Source organism: Lissotriton helveticus, chromosome 2_1, assembly GCF_964261635.1.
Source record: "Lissotriton helveticus chromosome 2_1, aLisHel1.1, whole genome shotgun sequence".
NCBI lineage: Eukaryota > Metazoa > Chordata > Amphibia > Caudata > Salamandridae > Lissotriton > Lissotriton helveticus.
Genome location: NC_136059.1, coordinates 943527917 through 943533916, shown reverse-complemented (window position 1 = coordinate 943533916; position 6000 = coordinate 943527917). Strand labels below are relative to the sequence as shown.

At 38.0% G+C, this 6000-nt stretch overlaps 1 protein-coding gene across 1 annotated transcript in view; it reads left to right on the top strand.

The window, feature by feature from the left end:
* The first annotated feature begins 279 nt into the window (after positions 1–279).
* ERCC6L2 (ERCC excision repair 6 like 2) overlaps positions 280–6000 on the top strand; it is a 1215137-nt gene continuing 1209416 nt past the window's right edge. The window contains exon 1 of the mRNA XM_078675691.1: positions 280–389. The gene's annotated coding sequence lies outside the window, so the exon portion shown is untranslated. The remainder of the gene's footprint in view (positions 390–6000) is intronic.

The window sequence follows — 6000 nt, the reverse complement described above, 5'->3', positions numbered from 1 at the left end:
ACCATGCCCACCTTAACGCCCTGAACGTACATGTGTGCGCTGTCAGTGACCTGGCCACAGAGCGCATGAACTAGCTGAACTTGGATCATACAGAGAAATCCGTTTCAAACAGGACCCCTCAAATCCTTAAGATCTCCCTGGTCACGCCATCGATGGAATACGGACTACACGCCGGGCTCCAGGGACCGAGTGCCGGAGGACGCTGGTAAACTATGTCCATGATGAGTCTCTCTCGCTGGACGCTGAGCTGGCGTGGCGTTTCGGCGTGTGACGTCAGTGCGCAGTGAGACGTCAGCGCGCCCGCGTTCGCGTCCTGTCGGAACAGCAGCAGGAAATTGTATCAGAGGGAAGTACAAAATCGTCTTGCGTGTGTCTTGTTGCTAGTACAGGTTAGTTGTTGTAAGATTGGAGCCATTGGTAGGCTGATGAAGAACTGTTCAGCGTCACAGAAGTGAACGAGTCGAAAAGTTCTAACCTGAAGAGTCTTTTATTTTTTTCAATTTTAAAACAACGTTTCGTTAATGTCTTGTAACCCCATTTACAATTCATTTGCACATGTAATTTAAAATTGCTAGTTTACATGTGCAGTTTCACTTTTCTAATTCTTACAATTTGCTAAGCAATTTTCGTTGACTCCTTGTGCTTTATGAATAACAACCTTCGCTTGCAGCCGATTGAGCATTCACAAAACCTATTAGGAACTTCGCTGGAAACCTTCGACTATTATCTGTTTCCTGGAATAAGTTTGATTTATTTAAAGGCGTTATTCTGACAGATTCGTATATGTGTATCCACTCGTTTTACTCTATCACTTGAGTACATCTTTACACATTTTATGAAGTTACAGAGCTTTCCAATAGTACTTCTGGATAGATGCAGCAGTCACAGGTCTCAAGAATATTTATGGAATAGGTAGCTGTCTGTGATTTCTGTACTACTTGCACAAAAGTTAGTTCCGCATGCTTAACTGTGCGTGTATTAATGCTGTTCTGTTATTGCAATTGCAATTTTATTTATTATCACAAAGGGGCAAATATTTTTGCCCATGGATAAGCCTGTTTCCCTTCAACCCACCGATTTCGGGGGTGTTCCACTCCCATTGTCATCTTAAAAACAAATGTACTCCTACTCTAGACTGAGGGCCAGATGTATTAAGAATCGATTCACAAAAAGGCATCACAAATTGTACACCAACTTTTTGTGAACTGAATCTGTTTTTGCACACCGCCCCCTGTACTGATGGCCTTATTGCAACCCACTCCCTCTGGGAATTTTGCGAACGGACCTATCTCATGAATATTAATGAAAAAGGTCACCAATCGCTAGGGTGGGCAGGCCACCATGTCTTTGATCGTATGTAAATAAAGTAAACAATTTTTTAAAAATGCTGCCTATTTTCCTTAAAGGAAATGGGGCTTCGCTTAAAAAATAAACTTCATAACATTCACAATGTGAATGATTTACCACCTCCTTTGAGGTATCTATAGCTTTTAAATAGTGTGTGACTGTAAAAGCAGTCCTGAACAATTGATACATCTGATAGCAAATCATAATTTGGAAGGATTGTCCTAAACACGCCACATCCAAATTGCGATACGGTGTCCATTTCTTGACCCAGGCCTTTACCAAATCGCAAAATGGGTTTAGTGAATAAAAGCCATTTTGAAGTCACAAACTGTCTAATTTTGAGAATCCCAGCATTCGTGATTGCAAAATGGGTTAGTAGATCTGACTCCGAAATGCCTGACTGTTTTCCAGTTGGGAATGGGTCATGGAGTTGTTTGGGTACAAATAATATCACAACCTTAATGATTTTCCATGACTTTCTATTGCTTTCCTGCTCTGAAACATCCACTGCCTGCCCTTGAGTGAAAATTTACTCACGCTGTAAATCCGTTCATAATTGTACCTGCCCCCGTAAGTCAAACCATTTTCTTGTTGAAGTTGAAATTACATGTGCAAATGCCTTTATAAATCCAGTCCTGTGAATTAAAAAAAATAACTCTGCACCCAAGCAATTGGGTAAATCTATACGGTGGCAGATACTTCATGTGCAATCACATGTATTAGAACCATGTGCTAAATGCCATAAATAGTTTTATGTACCAAAGAAATACAATAAATGAATTATGCAACTTTTGTAGCATAAAGCCATACTCCCCCAAATCATTGATTAATGCCTAATAATCCTGTTGATGGATGAACAAAATATATTTACAGGTATCCAGGAATAAGACTTCTGGTAGAGTACTGGATAATTCAATTATTTCATGTGTAGCTCGAACATTATGCCTTAAAATATGCATTTTAGCTCCACTATCAAGTTATTTCAAGGGGAGACACACCCTACAGCAATTATACTTGCTTACCTTCCTACTGGCAAACTATGCCATTCAGCTTGGACACAGATGAAGAAAAGTGCACATCCTTCAATTTAATTTATACACACAGAAAAAGTGGATGAGAGGGAACGTTGATTACTCTACTCTATTCATGTAATATGTATCATTATATGGTTGCTTCTTAAGAGATTCTTTTCAAACTGATTTGATCTGGTAAAAATAAATAGTCTTGCACTTCAACCTCCTGGATAGGCATGCATTTGACTTCATCTTCACTCTGGACATCCTTTGTACAGTGCATTCTATTTCATCTTGACTGAGCAGAAGTATTTACCCAAGATGCCTATCTCCCATTTTTCCAGTTGTGTAAACGTTCTTATCATTGCATCCATCGATCAAGCTTGGTTTATATCCAGTGTTAGTACATTATGTAAATTCATCTTTCTTACCTGTTTTGCCTATAAATCCATTATGTGGCAACAGCGTCAGTTATATGGCTGGTTTATAGATTCCTGGACTGCTTCTCATTTTGTAGATCTAGATACTTTGTGATGAATATAGATTATCTTGGATTTGCAAACATTTATTTTTTGTGGTTACAGGTGTATGCATGGGTGTCTGTGTAGTGCACTAAACTAAATTCAATGATCACCTGAATAATATTGGATTGTGTACCATCTCCCTTTCCTCTGTAGCCTTGAAAGAGTTGTCAGGATGCCTCTTGATACAAGCTTTTCTCCTTGAACCCATCCATTTCGGATGTATGCTAATGCTGCAATAGTATTGTGTTAATTTCATTCAAATACTTTATAATTCTAACATTTTGAAGCTCAAGATCAATAAGACCACATTAATAACGCTCTGGAGTTTGAGACAGGATAGGAGTAAACATATGATATCTGGGCGCAGAAGTCTTGAAAACTGGCAATTAATACTGTTACCTCTGAGTGACCTGTATTGTTCAAACAGTAAAGCATGTCTGATTATCTGTACTGATAAAGAGCAGACTTTGCTTTAAGGCTGAGGAGTGCTGTACTAGAGAGGGGGAATGAATATACAAGTGAGAGTGAAGCTAATATAGAGAGCTTACTCTGTGGATGCGTGTTTAGGCTTCTTGATGCCTATGTGGCATGCAGCTGGCCTAAATACTAGTGTATGGGATGCTACACCTAATGGTAGCCATTCACTCCCAGTCGGAGGTGAGGGGGAGGTAGCTTGTCAGATCTGTGACAGGATAGCTTTCAAAATCCTCGGTGTACAGCAGAACGCTTGTTATCTTGTGTTTTCTTTTACTTCTTGTGTGCAACCCTGGCGATGTCACTATGCAATCTTGCTGCAAGATCATGATCATACTTACCAGTTAAGGTGGCATGTTAGTGTTTACAGCTTTGAGTGTTACACAACAAACCATGAAAACTATGGAGTCAGTCAGGGAGAGCTATTGGTGTTTTTTTTTTAGCATAGGGGTTATCGAATCATGCTTTCGTGGCCCTATTGATATCGGCTCATGGAGATGACCTTTCAGGGAAATCTATGGTAAACATCAGCTAGCCAGGATTAATCCTGGGGATTCCCTATGCAAGCTGAAGATGACAAGATGGATCTTTATGGTATCTCGGAGATTGTAGAGATGCTTTCGGTCCTTGAGCAGTTCTTCTGGATGAGTAGCTATCTGTTGCACAGGTCAACACTTAACAATGCAAGCAAAGTAGCAACTTGTAAATTACTAAAGTTTAATGCAATGATTATGAGACAACTTATGGAGCAGGCCTTGAAAAATCATACAAATTTTACCAGCTATGAAGGAATAGCGACTTGAACAATCTACTCACTGTAACGGTATTGTTCTTGACCCACAAACAGGTCTCAAATTGTGTGATCCTAGACAAATATTTTATTTCATAGTCGCCTTTTTCTTTATTATCACATATGAGAACACCTTAAAAAATGTGAGCTCAGCATGTCTGATTTACAAAAAAGTTTTATTTAATAGAATAAATGTTTAGCTCCATGTATAACAAGAACCTAGACCACATATATAGTACACATGACCCCTGTCTTGCCTCTCAGTTCACTAATAGCATTGTCTTCAGGGCGGGTGCAGGAATATTTCTCAGTTCATGCTTAAAACTCATATTTATAAATGTCTCACTAAGCATTATGCAGTAAACCACTGTCATTTACCGACAGCACATTTTCCTTTAAAATGGCCACAAAATTTCATACTGGCATGCGGTTGTACATATAAAACTATATAGCTTACAAAGTTACAAACAATAATGTGAGGTTTCAGAAAATATTTATCATTTTCGTATCACCAAGCAAAGTGGTCTGATTGTTTTGATCCTGTTAAAATCTATGTTTGTATCACACTTCAGAATTACAAAAAATGGACTTTCCTAACTGCTGATATACTTTGAAATATTTGTACAGAACATGTAAAAGCTATATAATTGTTGTGTGTTAGAAAGAACCTGACATCCTACAAGCTTTCATTTAATACTCCCTGTACCTTTCCAGTCAGAGAAAGAAAAGTAAACACCAGTTTCTAGAATAAAATAAACAGCAATTCATAAGACACCATAAGCTGTTCTGTCTTTGAAAGCACAGCAAATGTGACAAGATAAAAACAAGATTTAAAGGTATTATTATTGCTCATTCACTTTCTGAATGAAAAGAACAACTTTTCTTTGCCAGCTCGAGCTCTCTTGACAGAACGGGTGAGTAGGCTTTAAAAATAGCTTGCCCTGATAAAATCTGAATCGCAATAGTGAGTAGATTTCTTTTAGGCCTGCTGAGTCTCTCCTCAGTGTATACACTGATAGATTGATTTTATAGTGTTAATTGTGAAAAGTTATGTATTATTATTAATTGGTTGTTAATATTTCATTGGTAATTAATTATCGTAATTGTGTAATTTTTTTAGGTGCGAGTTGTTGGGTTTATAGGGGTAATCGGTGGGAAGTAATTTATTTTTGATTAATTCATAATTAGTTAATTGATTGAAAATTAATTATTGAGTTTGCTTAATGAATTTTAGGTGCGGGTTGTGGGGTTTATAGGGGTAAAGGATGGGAAGTAATTTATGTTAAATTAATTCATAATTAGTTAATATTAATTAATTCATTTTTAATTAAGGTAATAGTATATTTTTTGTGTGTGAGTTTTACTTTTATAGGGGTAAAGGGTGGGGAGTACATTCATTTTACTTTATAATTAGTTGTTAAATACTATTAGTTTAAAAGCGGCGTGTACAAATAGAGACACTAAACAATTTTGGAAACTTGTCAAATGGGGCAATGGGGGCCATCCGGAATGCCCACAGAATCATGTGGATAAACATCAGTGGGTGGACTTTTTTGAACCCCAGTATGCCAGCAAGGAAGATAGTGTGAGGGCATTTGAGGTATCTGAGTTCATATTTTTTAAAGATTCTCCCTTCCTACTGGCAGACGCAGAGAGAGCACTGGGAGCTGTAACTGAGGGTAGAGCCCAGGCATTGATGGAATCCCCGTGGATCTTTTTTTAAATAACAAATCTTATTGGGTCAAGTATATCACCATTCTGGCTAATGCCATTGCTCAAGGCACCCAAGTCCCAATTTCATGGAAAGGGGCCGAAATTGCACCCATCTTTAAAAAAGGGGATAAGTCGAGAC